Consider the following 16,874-nt stretch of genomic DNA (forward strand, 5'->3'; position numbering starts at 1 on the left):
TCGAAAGTGACGCTCTTTTTTCTGCATCGACTTTAGCTCACTTCAACTTTCTGTTTCCTAGCGTTTCTTGTAGGCCCGAAACGGCGCTGCCCTCCCTTGCGAAGAGTCCCAGCATTCCCTCGACGCGGCTGCTGGGAGGAGGGACGCCGTCGCGGCGAATCCACCCCGACTGCTGTTTTCCGCTGCGGCGCGAGCCCGCAGTTGTCCCGTATATCAAACAACCGTTTCCTGTCCCCCGTCAGAGGCGAGCACCGGAAAAGTGACACGCCCGACTCCCTCGTCGAGCCTTTATAGCACCTCACTCGCGCCCTCCTCTTTCTTTTCTTCTTTCCTTTCTCATTTTTTTTTCTCTTACTTCTATGAATGGTCGTATCTCTTCCACCTGAATGCCGCTGTCTACTGAGGCGGCCACTTTATATCCATTCTATGCGCCCTCCGACAGATTTATGAAGACGCGTTGGCGCCGGGCCCAGAAATTAGCTCGCGCCTTAGAGGAATCGTACGGATGGCGCGGCATATATCAGAATGGCTCGTTTCTAATGCTATGAGAACACTGTCTTTCTCGCAGTTGTTTTCGATAACGAAAAAAGGCGTCAACAGAAGAACACATTTTGCTTATTCCCAATTAAGCGCGAGAGCTTAACAGCTGTTGCACCAAATTACTTTCGCAAATACACACACACACACACACACACTCACACACGCACACGCACACACATTGTTACCTAGCTCCCGTAATATACGCATACCGTGTGAATAGCGCAGTTCTAAACTGTAGGCTTGAGGGCCACACGGCAATAGCTGGCATGTGCCGGAGCTCTCTGTACGAACAGGTGATGTTGCTTTAGTGCGATAGAAATCATATTGGCACTCCGAGTGTAATTTTGCCGTTGGCCTCCCCGTGGGGTTCCGTATAAAGTTCAAGGGCAATAACACCGTAGCCGCGCGTCCTAGGTTGCGTGTGCGAATGAAAGCTTGCGAGGGGAGCCGGCGATCGGCGGCTCAATTCTCGCCCGCGCGACAGAGACGAAAGCGGGGAGGAGGCGCGCAGTCTCTCCGTCGTGCGCGAGGCAACGGGGGGAGGGGGCGTTCTACTCCCAACTGCAGCTGCGCACGCCGCACCTGAGAGCGATCTGCGTTAAAGGCAGAGTCGTGCGTCGCCGCCTCGTAGCTTTGTGCTTGCTGTCTCTTCTCGGTGCTCACTTTCAAAGTTGAAGCGATAGACAGCACGAATGTCACTTCACCCACTGCCGCACCAGAGTTTTGTCACGCCACCGTTTTGACAGCGAGTTTCCGCGGTCATCGAGTGAGATCTGTTCATGTTTGCTCTTACGTGCGGGACACCAAGCTTTTTAATTTAGCTAAGTTCCTAGGTTTACAAGCTTATATGGCCGATAAAAGTAATATCTTTACTTCGTATAGCTGTCCAATAATTGCTATCGCAATCGATGCTTCGCCTTCCGGGCGAAATTGCTACTTTTCATCAATTCGCCACATATATATCGTTATGCCTACAATAAGAACAATACGATCTATGTGCGAGGAATAGGCGTACTTAGTGTACGAAATGGAAGCAAATTGATCGCGTCACTCTAAGGGCACCGCATCGCAAAAGAAATCTTATGTCGGCGTCGGACGTTGTTAAACGAAAAATCATTCCGAACCACAACCACGCAGGCCCTCCGTGTAGCGCAGAGGCGTCACTTAACTAATTGAACTCCTCAATGTAATGTGCGTCAGAAAAATTGTAATGTGTGACCTAAATACAACTTAGAGAAATGGTAGCGTCGGATTGTAATTCGAATATGCCAGAAAACAGCATTCTGTTACGCGGAAAGTTTTCCAGCGTTTCTACCACTCTTATAGCACTCGGTTGCTTGCAACAACAGCATCCTGATGGCGCTCGCCTCCGAGGCCCACACAAGCGGCCGCGTTTCTACCAGAAAGCTCGCCCGCTCGTCTTCGTGCATAGCGTTGGCCGCCAGCCATTCCCGGTAAACATTAGGGCTACATAAGCTGCAGTTGCCGGAAAGCGTGAGTAGCAGTCAGGGATCTTTGAATGCTCTCGCGTTCCACACTTAAAGGTGAAGCCTAAGTGCCCTCCAAAATGTTTGTATAGCGCTACTGTATCTCGTATTTCGTGACAGACTGCGATTATGCCAACGAAAATTCTTACAGCAACGTCGTCTTCACTTGCATATTGTAGACACCAATTTCCCCAAACCCAGCTCTTCCTGTCCCAGCAACAGCTAGTTTTAGTTCGTGACATTAAGTCCCATTCTGGTGACAAAACCTCCTGTTTTGTTTCAGGCAGGTTAATTCGTTATTGTAAACAGAAACGAAAAACCTAGAAGTGCAGAAGCCAAAAGAACATGGCATTCTTATACAAGCATGATCGGAAGCAAATTCGCCGCAATAACTCGAGTTTAGCGCGGCGTAATGCGAAGGATTGTTTTTTGGCTTAGTAAAACGGCACTCACGGACCATGGTAATTTTCTGAAACTAAACGCACACCACAGCCTACGAAGATGGAATGGCCACAAGAAATTGCATTGTTCATTTGTTAGAAATAAGGATCACGTAAAATTTTACGTTATCAGAGTATGTACAAATATAGATATGTACATCCCTTCACATGTGCACCGTTTGATAGATATGTGCTTTTGACTGGGTCTTGACCAATGACATCACTGGAGGATTCACCGATTAGGGCGAGATAAGCCCACTGTGCGTCATTCCCGACCTTGATGTGCACTTGTGAAGGAACCCCGGTGCACTATGCCTAGAATCCGAAAGCGGATGTGTCAAGCGATGAGTTATTTAGCATTGTTTCATCGGCGGCCTACCGCGTCTGAAGGTCACCTTGAGCGCTTCAAATGCAGTGCGTTCCAAAAGCTGTGCGCTCCAAATGCAGACCGAGACAATTGATTGATACGCTGTGTTAGAAATCACTGCCTTCAAAATCAGCCAACGAAAACGATCAGATGCCCGGCGCAAAAGCCAGTGTACATTCCACAAGAATGCTTTGTATTCTTATTATTATTCTTTGTATTCTTGATTATTTCGAAGATCACCGATTCTGTTCGTGCCATTCCATTTTGAAAAAACGACAAGTGAACGCAAGATTTCGCTGTTGATTACAGGATAATTCACGAACACATACCACGCTGAACTTTCGGCGTAATGCTCATTAAATAAAGAGCCCCTCACCAGGTTTGGCAATTTTAACCAGATGAGCGCAATGTATACATACCGTGCTACCGATCATGTCTGCAAATCATTGCAGCATTGGGCGCCGCCGAAAACAGCTGAAATTTCAAACCAAACGCCACACACCTTCCCTCTTGAGGAAGCATCGATTCTATTCAGAGAGTCCAGGTAGCACGCACAAATGCCTTGACGTAAAATGCACTGCTAGCTACGTCACTCATCATAACAGGCGGCTTCGGTTTATCATCCACTGCGGAAGGCACAACATATATCAAAAAAGTTGCGGCTCAAAATTTGCGCCGCCAACAAATTCTACTCCTCGGCAAGGTCTGACTTCTGGCCTTGTTGGTGCTGCATCTTTGATATAGTGTTTTAGCGTAGATACGGTTTCACACGGACACGGGAAGGGACCCACACAAGCGCTATTCTTTACAAAGAATGTTCATTGGAATATATGCCATGCAATAACTAAGGTATGTGCAAACGGAGATCCATTGAGATACGACAATTATTTCCTTGTTAACGATAATGAAGGCGGGCTAACATCTTGGCCTTACTTCTCAATATTTGAAGTTTCAATCATCAGCCTCGTTATTTCTTCTTTGCCCCTTGCGCACAACGAAACCTTCTAAAAAAAATCCCCGCTAGAGCACTCCGCACAGACGCTTAACCAGCAAAGCTGAAACGCGCGGCCCCCGTGTTTATCACTGGGTTAATCCCGACGGTTCATTAAACGACGGCTTGGTAGGCTGCCGGATCCTCGGTACGCCGTTGCTGCTTGCACTCGGCTGCAGGAGCCTATCCTTCTGCCCGGGCTGCAGCATCGGCACGGCGTAGACGAGCTCGTTCCCGGTTCTGCTCATGGCGTTGCTGATCGAAAACTGCCTGCTCCTAAGGAGTACGTGCGACGCGTGGCCAACCCATTTCAGAGCCGGAGACTGCTGCTCGCGCCCTCGGCTGCGACGGCGAGCAACGACGTCACTACTGGCGCAGCCAATCGCGCGCCTCTCTTTCTCTTTTCCTTTTTCGTTCATTTTTTATGGGGGTGGGGCATGCGCATGGGATTGCGCCGGAGGAGTTTTCGCCCCACAGGTGACGCACGCACGGACGGACGGACGGACGGACGGAGGAATAGGCTAGCCATATATAGCTTCGCTGTAAAAGAGGCAAGCAACCACACGTACTACTCGGGGCTCCACCAGCGACGTCCACCTTTCTTTACATTGTCGCAGTGCTCTCTCAGCCTATCATTTAGAGATCGCCCGCGTTGCACGACGTAGTGTCGTGTACAACACCTAATCTGTAGGATACAAACCGTGTTCTATAGTCCTTGTCACAGCCTTTTATCAGCAACTGGGTTGCTGCTTTTGCATAATTTTCTAAGCTTGTTCGGGGCCGTGCAAACCACGCTGACGTTTCCCCAAGCACTCAGCTTTTTTACGTTGTGGGACATTTTGTGCGCAATCGACACCAGAATGTGGTCGCGGGATATCCTGCTTGCGTGAGGTGAGCCTTTTGGCTATCAAACCTGGTCTCTATTAAATGGGAAGATAATTTTTTGGGAGCATTATCAAGGGCGTGTTTGACGATGCTACTCTTAACATATTTCGAATGGGAGGAGCTATATGGTAACAATGATTTCTTTCCCCTGGGTACGTAAGACCGGCACATGATGTTTGCGTGAGAATGAAAACGTACACTGAGAATCCTCAAAGACCCATTGTTGTCCGGGACTTCATGCCTAAGTTCGAAGGACTGCAAACATTCCCGAGCAAATATTAGTGCTTTAGAGGCTTCATACACGAAGGAATCTTTGTCACACTTAAGCAAGAACAACTAGTCATCCACCTATCTGAAACACTTAAACTTTGTGTCCGTAAGCGGCTTCAGGATAATTTTGTCGACTGGAGAAAAACAAATCGCGAAGGATAAGTGCGATTTGCTAATGATCCCCGCTTGTGTGTGTCCTTATGGGAAAGTATCCGCGGTAAAACGCTATCTCGAAAATCAATTCCTCAATGGTCCTCGTCAAATAAGAAAACGTGAAAGAATTTGTCCTGGGCAGCTAAACGTGAATTCTGAAAGCGTCCTGCTTCCTGAAATCAGGAGCACGTCCTGTTTGCTATCCTAGCCCTGCGGAAACGGGATAAGGGGATGAAAAAGGGCTATCCGAGATCCGCCTTAACTGAGCATGTGTGGAAATCCATTTCAGCAGAGAACTATTACAGCGCTACGTCAGTAATGACGCCACCCCGTTCAGCGCGGGTAGCTTTTCATGTGAGATGCAAGTCCACATTATCTCACATTCTTCTGTCGGGAACTCTAGCACTAGTTCCGACGGGAGCGTCAAAAATTGCGGCTGAGCCAGCCTGACAATAGAGCGTAGCGCAACAATTGACCTAAAATTCGTATTTCCCACTGTACACGGCAAAGTCAAATGTCAAATTTGTCTCATTCGAGAAAATATTTTGTTCTAAACGGAATAATTCGCAATCACTACGTACGCACGCAGTGCTTCTAGCGTTCGAGTGCCAGGAAATTTAGAAAGTAAAGCGCAATAAATACTGTCACACATAAGCATATGAATATTACATAAATGCATTTCCATGGGCGCTACAACGTAAAACTATTCCAAACTTTTCTATTCGAATTCTGCAATCAGCCCTTCGTGATTGGTCAAAAACTTTTTTGGACCACCCCCATTTCACCTGTCTGTCACACGACGTCACAAAAACCGCGATAGCTCCCCACCTCATATAACGTGTACACACGGATCATGCATGATTTCACCGAACAAAAGAAAAATAGCTATTTCTGATTCGACGCCTCTTCGCCATTAGCCCTCCACTATTGGTCAAAAGTTCTCGGGCTGCGCCCACTTCACCTGCCTCTCACGCGACGTCACCAAACAGCAAAAACTCACCGCGTCAAAGTGACGTGTACGCGATAAAGAAGCATTAATATGCTGAACAAAACTGAATTTTCTTCTTAATACCCGCAGGCTGCCCCGTTCCGAAAAGAATAAAAGATAGATGCCACCGATCGCTCACGCACTGGCTACTCGCCCCTGTCGGTGAGCATAGGTTTATTTGCGTGTAATAAGACTTTTTGCGTGGCCGTGCAACGTTTTCGAGCACTTTCGGCAGGTTTACGACCTCGTTCTGCCAGCTCTTTTTTGCTGAGGATCCGTTTTAGCGTCATCCTTAAGTTGCCGTTGCATGCCGCCGCGATTGTCGACGAGCCACCGCAAGCAAAGTAAGGGAAAGAGGACCAATCGCAGACGCCGGCGCCACCCTCTTCATCCGGTTATCGATTTTCAGTGCAGTGGCTCGGCCCTATCGAATCCCTCTCCACTTGAGCGTGCTCCTCGCCTCTTGTGAGCCAATTAGATAGGACAAGCCGCTCAGTGTAGGCATTGTTATTCATTTTTCAAGCAAACAAAAGTGACCTCCTATAAACGAGGAGAGCGTTTGATTGGTCTGTTCAGACAATCGTGCGGGTGACCGCCCGATGCTTGCGTCGGCGGTTACGCAAATTTGACGTCAGGAGATTGGAATAAAAACATATTGGAATAGTTTTACGTTATAGGGCCCCATGGTAGCAGAACTACCACATTGCAAGAGTTACGCATAGTACGTTTTTTTTTCGGAAACGACCCTTATGAAGTAGCGTTACCGCGGATTCTGGGAGGAATTACTTTCAAGCACTAACAATTTGCAGCGGCAAAAAAACTGATGAGAAACGCGCTTCTGCACATTTCACAGGTAGGTTGCAAGCGGCAGCTTTTAGTCTGAGTCTGCCATCCACTTTTCGAGTTCTTCGTTTACGCGGCCGCCTGTGGCTGCAAGTGGCGTGGCCAAGCGACTAGCGCAATATATCTGCACAATGTGGCGCAATTAGTAGTGTCACATAACTCTTTCAGCTATTGCCCACTCGCATGTTGGTGCTCATCGTACCGTGGCTGCATTTCGGGGCCGGCATACATTCATTTCTGGACCCACTCACAGGGGTAATTTGGAATGACCTAGTGAGAGACAGTGATGATTGGAGATCGCTGGGAGAGGCCTTCCTCCTGCAGTGGAAAGACGATGATGATGATGATGACGACGACGACGAGGATGATGATGCATTAATAACACCGTTTGACCGTCGTAACGGTTACCGTCTCTGCGACGTCCAACTCATCTCGCTCCGGGCAACTTCAGAGCGGCTGGATTTCAGGCCATATTCCGAGTAAAAGAATGCTTGGATCAGGGCCACATTCTTCGCTGCCATAAAACGTCATTCCCGTACTGCTGTAGTTCAAGTGCATCGGGCTGCATGAGTTACCATACATAATTCCGCTGGGCACCGTGCTGTGTGCGCGCAGTGTTCACTGTCTTCATGTTTTACAGCGAAGCTGTTAGCCTCTACTTGGTCGGGATTTTTCGTGGCGTGCTTACTCAAAAAGCGGTAGCTGGCAAAGGGCTTTGTCTTTAGGTTTCCCGAGTAACAGGATTATTTGTTCTCGTATATTCGTATTACAATTCGTAGCTATCATGTCTGCAGCTTGTGCGCTAGTCGCATTTTATGCATTATCAGACGCAATTTGCTTTTAAGCGTTAATTCAGTTCAGTAAGGCACTTCCGCGTGGCGGTCGGACTAGCGTAATGAGGACGTATGAAGCACTTCCATACAAGTGCGTGCGCGCGTGACGTACGTCGCTTGTGGTGGCGGTGCTTGCGTAACCATGCCTAACGCACCAGCTTCGCTGTACATCCACATTCACAGGGTGGATTGGAGGCAGGTATTCTTTCTATTTATGTGCCCCTTACCCACAGCGTAGTGTAGCCAAGCGGGTGATCGCCTTCGTGAACTCCCCACATTTACTCTCTCTGCTTTCTCTCCGTCTGTCTCTTACCTGCATAGCCCAGGAGAGATAAGAAGCCCGCGTCGCCTGCAGTGATGCAGGGCAAAAAGTGTTGAATACATATGTCGGATCGGAGTAGTGGCGCCGTCTGTCATTATTAGACTGTAAGCACATCGGTGACATAAACAATACACGGATCGTACCTGTTTTCTGTTATCAAGGGTATGTGTAGGAGAAGGTGGCATCATAGGGGATGCCCGCTGCTCCTTCTCAGATAAGGCGAACCGTACATGGCAAAGATTGGCGGCCTCAAACAAACAACTTGTTTTGCCTGGTACATTGATAGACGGCGGCTGTTTCCTTCGTCCAATTAAGGAGTTGTACTATACTTCTTAAAGATATCGACTGCGTCCTTTTTTTTTCGAATAGATAATCCCAGCTTAGTCAGACGTTGAAAATAAATGTTAAGATGAATAATACTTACATAAGTTAAATTTATTAGCAATAAATAACAAAACATTTGTTCGCGGATTCTTCTGGTGCAACTGTGCGACTCTTCGAATTCCTGGCCATAAGAATTATCAAGAGATCGCAAATTTAGTCCTTTTTTGCAGATGTCGACAGTATTCCTTGAGCGACTGCCTTTTCCAACGTCTCGCCATGATCACAGCTCTATTGTGTATTTGAGTCCTCTCCGTTACCTTTTTCTGCGTCAGGAAACCGCCAGCGCATTTCTCAGGCCAACTACCCTGATTTGCCTTCTCTTCGCTCCCTCATTCTCGCTCTACACGTCCACAAATCATCCAGTTACCTTAAGAAGCCGTGTGTTCTTACATAGCTTCGCTCCAAGCAGCACCAATACAAGCCAGTTCTAGAGACAGTCGCCTGGAAACGTTAACGGAAAAATAAAAGAACGAAGTGCGCAAAAAAAAAGATAGAGAAACGAAAGAGCGCTTGCTTCAGATGCAATGGCGAGGGGGCTAATGATAGCATCAGGAGCATACAGGCACTCACCTCGCTATGCGGACAATAATAAAGTTATAAGACGTTATCCATCGTCATTTGTTCGGCTAATTCTACTTCTTCCGTATCTAAGCTCATTTTTCTCTATCTTTCTCTTTCAACGTGGGAAGAATTGAAGCATTTTTTTTTCCTTTGCAGTCAGGTTAAGGCGCAAAACAACACCTAAACGTAAATGAACTTAAAAGGAAGCAAGGAACCAAGGCGATGCGCAAGCGCTGCTTTTGAGAAGAAAGGAGCGACACCTTGGGCGTAGTCCCCAAGAGAATCGCGCGCTACAGCAGAACACAAGAAATCGCGGCGCGATGTTCGCGGACGTAATGGCGCAGTAAATTGTAATGCGTCGACGCTGGCACAACGGACTCTCTCGTAGGACACGCATAATCCCCTCGCAATTGTTTGTCTTCGTAAAGCTCCACACAACGCAGGAGAGTCAGACGGAGAAGAAGTGCCTCGGGAGAGGGGAGGGGTGGAAGTCATCTCGGATTTCGTAAGCGCTTACGCGTCGGTCTTCTCCTCGGAGCAGGCGCATACAAAGGAGGAGTACGCTTTCAGAAACCAAACGCGCATCCCCCGTCGCGTGGAGCAATGGAAGGCGTCTTGCTACATCTGGCGCCTTATCGCGCAATCGCTGCTCGCTTTGCGGTACGCTTGCTTTCCTGCACAATGACTACACACATCATCGTACGTAGTTCCTTGCGCCCGCTTGGTTGCAAGACGGGCCCGGATCCGGCCACGGACGGAACAGGCGTCATGGCCCACTAAAGGCGGTGCCTAGGTGTCAGCGCTTGTGTCGCATTGCGAGGATTGTGATGCGCTGTAGACGAGGCCGCGACTGCGTGGCATTTACCTCTGGACGTACGAGAACCACACGTAGCACGGTCTCGCGCATCGCGAACGAGGTGCAGACGGGCGCAGCTTCAGCGCCGTCCGTGCTTGGCTCCGTCTGCGGCGGCGTACGCGGTGGACGCCGCGATTGACTATAGGCGGCGCGTGTGAACGCGTATATCAGCTGCCGCTTCTTTGAGTACGCGCCAAGAAAAGCTGCAGCCACAGTGCCAATTTCGGCCCACTCTTCCTTCCAATTGCTAGCACCTGGAAAACACACGCGAGGGGGTCCCGAAAGTGTACGGCTCATGTGAACTTTACGCAGCGCGAGGCAATAAATGCCGTAAGCTCTGCGCGAATGTTTAGGTCCTCCTGACAGGAATGTTTTATTAATTATGCTACTTTTTTACATGTGTATTAAACTGAAAGGAATGAAGGAAGGATCAAACGCGGATTCATTGACGTTACTTTCATAGTTTAGCGGACATATTATGGAATAAAACGTTGCTCTGCGAAATGAAGAAGCAACGAGCGGATGATGTACACACTCCGTAAACTAGTAAGGAAATCGCAAGTATCCGTCGCTGCTTAACCCACTACCGGATCTGTACAGCTCGACAGCCCAGACTCATGAAGACACGACGCAGGCGCTAGCTGCCTCTGCTGTTCTCGCTCGGTTACTCCGGCTCACGCTTCTGCACTTCCTATATGACCTTGCACAGTACTAAGCGCATTCCTGCGGAATACAGGCCTTAATGAAACTCTGCAGTTCTCCAACTTTTGTGGTTGTGCCTTTGCGTCAGTCTACGTAATAGTGCGTGTGAGTTGTATTTCCACTTGCACTTCACAATTTTTGCTTGCATTCCTCGCCAGTTCAGTTAGTGTAGCATACAAGACATGTCGCTGGGCTAACCTCTCCCCATATAATTAAACTCTCTCCAGCGTTAAAACGGGCGGCATCCGTTAGCGATATCAAACCTGCAGTCGGCCGCCCACAGTTCGACAGTTGCTATATACACACGCCCCGCAACGCAGCTAGTAACCTACCACGCGGTGTTTTGCGTGTTATAGAGTAGTCATTTCTCGTAGCCATTTATTAACAAAATCAAATATTGCAAGAGACTGAGTAATACCGTACGCCAACACATCTAAGTGAGAAGAAAGTAAAGCAGAAGTTACTATTATGTGACGCCTTGTCGCTTTTGCCTCGTACCCTCGCCTATGCTTCCCTTCGTGTGCGCAGCACGTTTTCCGTTGTTAGCTGCACAGTGAGCTAGTTCACATTTTTTTACTAAACATTATTTAGGTAACCAGTGCGCGATCTGCGTCCCCTTGTGCTTTTGATCTTGTAATCATGTACACACAAGTTTCCCGTCGAAATCGCCAACTAAATTTGAGAACCCTGTGTAAGCGCTAGTCACATGACCCTCTTTTTGGAGAAGTGCACGAGGCGGTGATCACCAAATCGGTTGAATTGTCAGTTCAAACGCCCGAGATATTCCGGACAGTCTATGCCCGCTTACTCAACTTTTCTTCCAAAATAGCCAGAAAACGATAGCAGATTAAAAGCGGTCAAACTACGCTACCAAGTAATCCGCACACAGCAACCAAATCAAAGCAACCCTTGCCCTAAGAGAGACGTCATAATAGAAAGATCTCGATTATATTGACCACCAGCGACGTTCTTACGGGCAGCCAAATCTCTGGCCATATTTACTGCGCTGAATTAATGGCGGTCGGCGAAAATGTCGCTAGACGAGAGTGTTTGCATTCCTCCCAAAAGCAATTCGACTGCTGCGTTCTGGAATCGAAAAGCTCGACCTTGAGATAAACTGAATAAATTCATGGTACTTGAGCTGACGCAGTAGGAGCGAAGCGAGAGAGAAAAACTAAGAATGGCAGAACGGCTAACCATGCTGCGACACATTTGCTACCCTAGACTGGGGGAGGGTGAAGCGTGCAGAGAAGAATTAAGAGGCAAAGAAGGAAAAAAGGAAAAGTGAGAACGCTGCAGTCATGTATAGTGGTGGGGGGCGAGGGGAGCGTGAACGTTTTTAGGGGCTTGCGCAAAATTGCGCCGAGAGAAAGAAACGTCATCCGTGCGATCCAAATTTCCTGCACAAAGTACACCCGCGTTTCTACGCTCTGTGACCACGGACAAAAAGAGGTAGTAATAACGAACACGAGACAGAAAAAAAAAATTCTGCTCCTTCTCTGAAGCACAAGGCGGAAAAAGAGAGGTGGGATCAGCTCTCTACGTTTTAAACGGGGAAAATAAGGGAGCTGTCCCGCACAAGACAAACGTACAGAGAATAGAGTTTCTCCTTTCGTACCCCCACGCAGCCTGTAATCCCGGCTATTTCCCTTTTCGCCAGCCATTTCTCCTTTTTATTCGTCCCAGGGTCATGTGCGAAATGCAGGAAGCGGCTCTTCTGCAAAGCCGATAAGAAGCCGGCCAGCATTTTCCGCCTGCAGCGCACGCTCGATTCAGGAAGCCCCGCTTCCCTCTTCGTTCTGCCAGCTTTTGCGCATTCTTGGCTGCTCAGAGCTAGAAAGAGGACATTCTCCTCCTGTTCTTGTTCTCAAGTACAGCGTGGTTCCATATACGCCCTTAGGTACGTATTTCCACCACAGGAGACTTGAAAATGCGAGTGGTGGTTCCGCTTTTCACGAAAGGTTTCCCGATACGACCTCTGTTGCCTTTGCATTTGGGCGAGAGGAAAAAGCGAGAGAAGTCCAGTGGCAAAGAACGCCGCCTGAAGCGGCAACAACCACCAACGTCCTTCACGTCCCCTGCTACATCCAACCAGTCCGACAATGGGCGCCTCATCTGATGATGATATTGATGGAATGAACACGTACATCACGCGTGGCAATATTTCCTCCCCCTAAACGTGCATTGTTCTGATGCTAAAACACGATTGAGTCAGGTCACTACAAGACAAGTGGCGAAGAAAAGAAAATAAAGCACGGAAAGAAGCACATACGTAACGTTAACAAGGTACCTCAGAACAGGTAAGTCATTGTGAATAATAGAGCTTCATTCGAACTACGTACACGAATTAGGGCGCAGACTTACGGCGGGAACGCGAGAAGAGTCTACTGAGATCATTCTGTAATTCGCATCGTTTAGGCGTTGGAAAACTACCTATGGACCAAGGTAGCGGCGTATCAGCTTTGGAGCGGCCTCGTTGACGTATCGGGCTGCACATCCAAACGTCGAATTGAATTCCGGTGTTTTACGTGCCAAAACCACGATTTGATTATGAGGCACGCCGTAGTGGGTGATTGCATTAATTTTGACCAACCTTTAACGTGCCCCCCAATGTACGGGTCACGGGCGATTTTGCATTTTGCTCCCATGAAAATCCTGCCGCCATGGTCAGATTTTGATACCGCGACGTCGTCCTTAGCAGCGTAACACCATAGCCGGTATGTGACTGCACCGGGTACACAAGGACGGCTGTACACGACCACTCTGTGGCGAAAGCTGTAACGGTGGGCATCATAGCTTTGCTTACACTGAATACGAAATCGCGCCAGATGACGAGCTTTTACCCGTTGGGCATAGGAGTCCGAATCCTGGAAAGAAGTTGTCCATGTGTGAAGCAACAGCATTGCGTCTAGCCTGGTGGTAACTTGGCGTCCGTACAGTAAGCGAAAAGGTCTGAATTATGTGGCTTCCTGAAGCGCAGCATTATAAGCGCATGTTATGCATTGTTAGGAATGGCCGTACGGGGTGGCAACGTGCCAGCTTTCAGCCCGCTGCACGTGTTCCAAGCCCACCAGACAGGGAGCCCTTCCGAGAACTGCGGATGACCGGCAGCCACGTGGCGCGCGGTCAGCTCAGGAATGTCGTACTCCGCCGCGCCACCCGAGACGGAGCATAGTTCTACGAAGCCCTCGGTCGTCGACTCCGGAGCCTTTGTATGTGTGGGCTCGAACTTGTGTGCATTAGTGTGTGTGAGCCATACTGCGGGGCGGCGGCAAGTTTACAATGATTGGACGAACATTCCCGACCACTCGTGCTCCGTCCACGCCGAACGATGACGTCGAATTATGACGTCAAGCGGAGAGCTTATAAGCAGCATTTGCCGGCTGCTAGAGTGTGCTCGTGTCGTGCTCGTCGTTGGGAGCTGAGTGCTCGTTGTTATGCTCAAAATGTAGTAGTGAGCTGTGTGCTCGATTGCTGTTTGCTGAATGTTAATCTTGCGGGCTCCATATGGGAGTCGCGCTAGACTGCCGATGTATGTCTTGTCTTAAAATATGTTAATACGTAAATAAATCCTGTTCACCGAATTCATCTCTACGACCTTCGACTCCTTCAAATGGTGGCAGCGGCGAGGTAGTCCGACGACTCCTACATCTGCTTGACAGCCGTAGGATCGTCCGACGAATCTAATAGCATGGAAGCACATCGTCCCAGTTCTTGTAGTCGTCGGTGATGTACATGTATAGCATGTCACCAATTGTCTTGTTCAAGCATTCGGTTCGGCCAATGGTTTGCGGATGGTACGCAGTAGCTTTCGATGCGCAGTGCCATTTAGTTCCATGACTTTGTGCACAAGCTGTGCTGCAAAGTCTGTGTCGCGATCTGTGATGGCTACGGCTGGCGCACCATGGTGGAGAACGATGTTATGAACGAAAAATAGCGCAATGTCGGAGGCGATGGCTCGCTGAACTGCCTTAGTTTCGCAGTACAGGGTAAGATAATCAGTGGTGACCACAAACCATGGCTTCGGAAATGGACCGATTAATTCCATACCGACTTGCTCAATAGGGACCTTTGGGGGATTAACAGGCTTGCGAAAACCAGCTCATCGCATGGGCAGAATCTTGTGGTGTTGACAATCACGGCAAGTCTTTGCATTGTGCCTCACAGACTTCGGCAATTTAGTCGAATAGTACTTCTAGCGGATTCTGGTCAATGTACGAGTAAAGCCAGAGTGGCCAGAAGAAGGTTCGTCGGAACAGGCGCGTTGAGTCACCTCGCGGATCCCTGAGCGGACAACAAGAGTGTCATCTGGCTGGAAATTGTGCCTGTAAAGCATGTCATTGTGGAGGCAAAACGATGCAATGTGACGTGGGAATTCTCTAGGAGGATGCGAGGTGCGTCCCTCAAGGTAGTCGATGAGTGGTCGCCGCTGTAAGTCTTCTCGCTTCTGTTGGGCTAGATCAGATACTGCCAGAGCAGCAAGAAAACGTGTTCGTGTTGTCCACTTCTCTTGTGTCCTGTCTGCACGCCTCACCTTTCTTCAGCAAGAAAATCGCCGTCGTCTTCGATATCGGTGCTGCCAGCGTCAACGGAAGCGTGAGACAATCCGCGTCGCTATGTTTCTGCCCCGACTTGTGCAAAATTGCAGCATCAAACTCCTGCTATCGAAGACTCCATTAAACTAGATGTCCTGAGGGATCTTTTATATTCGCCAGCCAACCAAGAAAATGGTGGTCCCTTACCAAACGGAAAGGCCGCTCGTACAGGTAAGGTCGAAACTTCGGTATGGCCCACACGACGGCGAAACACTCCTTTTCAGCAGTAATTTCTCTCCGAAGATGACAAAGTGCGGCTGGCGTACGCAATAATCCGTTCAACACCTTGTTGTAGCTCCACAATAACAGCACAAATGCCAACGTTGCTCGCATCCGTGTGTAGTTCTGTATCGGCATCCGCGTCAAAGTGGCCCAGAATTGGCGGAGGTGGGTCTGAAGCTTGCGAAAGGCGTCTTGCTGTTCTTGCGCCGAAAGAAACGAAACGTCGTCCTTCGTAAGCGGAGCGGAGTGAGTGGTCCAGCGAGGTGTACGAAAATCTCATCGAAGCGACGGTAGTAGACGCGAAGTCCCAGAAGGCACCGCACTACCCGCTTGTTTCTAGGTGTTCGGAAATAGGCAACAGCCGTAGTTTTCCCCTGGGTCGGGTCGAATTCCAGCATTAGTGCCTACAGAATTTGAGTTCGTCGCAGGCGAAGTAGTGTTTTCGGGTTTAAGGGAGAGACCAGTGGTACGAATGGCCTTAAGGGCGATTTAAGTCACTCGATGTGTTCTTCAAATGTTGTTGAGAAGGCTGCAACGTCATCTAAATACAGGAGGCAAGATTTCCACTTTAGGCCAGATAAGACAGTGTCCATCATTCGTTGAAAAGTGGCGGGCGCAAAACACAAGCAGAATAGGAGGACCTTAAACTTATACAGGACGTCTCGTATAACAAAGGCGGTCTTTTGCGGCCACGCTGATCCACTTTAATCTGCCGGTATCCAGTGCGCAAGTCCATAGACGAAAAATAGCAGGTATGCCGGAGACGATCTAAGGAGTAATCGATGCGGAGCAATGGATAAATGTCTTTATTGTGACGTGGTTGACATTGCGGAAATCCCCGCAGAGGTGTAGGCTGCCATCTTTCTTTTTCATCGACAAAACCGGTGATGTCCATGGACTAGTCGAAGGCTGCATAATGTCGTCTTCGAGCATTTGCTTGACTTGGCTAGGAATGGCATCTTGCTCGTTCTGGGAAACCCGGTAAGAATGTTGGTGCACTGGTCTCACAATCGCCTCAGTGATGATTGGGCGTTTCGTGAGCGGAGTCTGTTTTCATCGGGAACCGGAAACAAAACAATCTGAACGAGTGCAGAAGGCTGAGGAGACTCATTCTGCTCAGGTACCAGGTTCGGGCTCACCCCTTTGTGTCATGGGTACTGCTTACCGACAGTTTTGTCAAAGACGAACATGCTTGGGATACATCGAGGTGTTCAAGCGCGCTATAGCACTGCACCGAACCAAATGCTGGAATTGTCAGCCGAAATTCGCAACCATGATAGCATTTTGCTTGCCATGGAGTTCAAGAACACCTCTTGCAAAGCAAAGTTGTCAAACCTAGTAGGACGGAAAGATTCCCTTCGGCGATTCCGGGAATATTTTTACGGGACTCACACTCGACGACAACAAAAATGCCACTCCCTGATGGTATTGCAAC

The 16,874-nt window shown here is 48.9% G+C and overlaps 1 protein-coding gene across 6 annotated transcripts in view; it reads right to left on the reverse strand.

Moving 5' to 3' along the window:
- The window catches only part of LOC135899458 (muscle calcium channel subunit alpha-1-like), a 934,514-nt gene that overhangs the window by 215,100 nt on the left and 702,540 nt on the right, over nucleotides 1–16,874 (reverse strand). The window lies entirely within an intron of this gene.

This window comes from Dermacentor albipictus, chromosome 6, assembly GCF_038994185.2.
Source record: "Dermacentor albipictus isolate Rhodes 1998 colony chromosome 6, USDA_Dalb.pri_finalv2, whole genome shotgun sequence".
NCBI lineage: Eukaryota > Metazoa > Arthropoda > Arachnida > Ixodida > Ixodidae > Dermacentor > Dermacentor albipictus.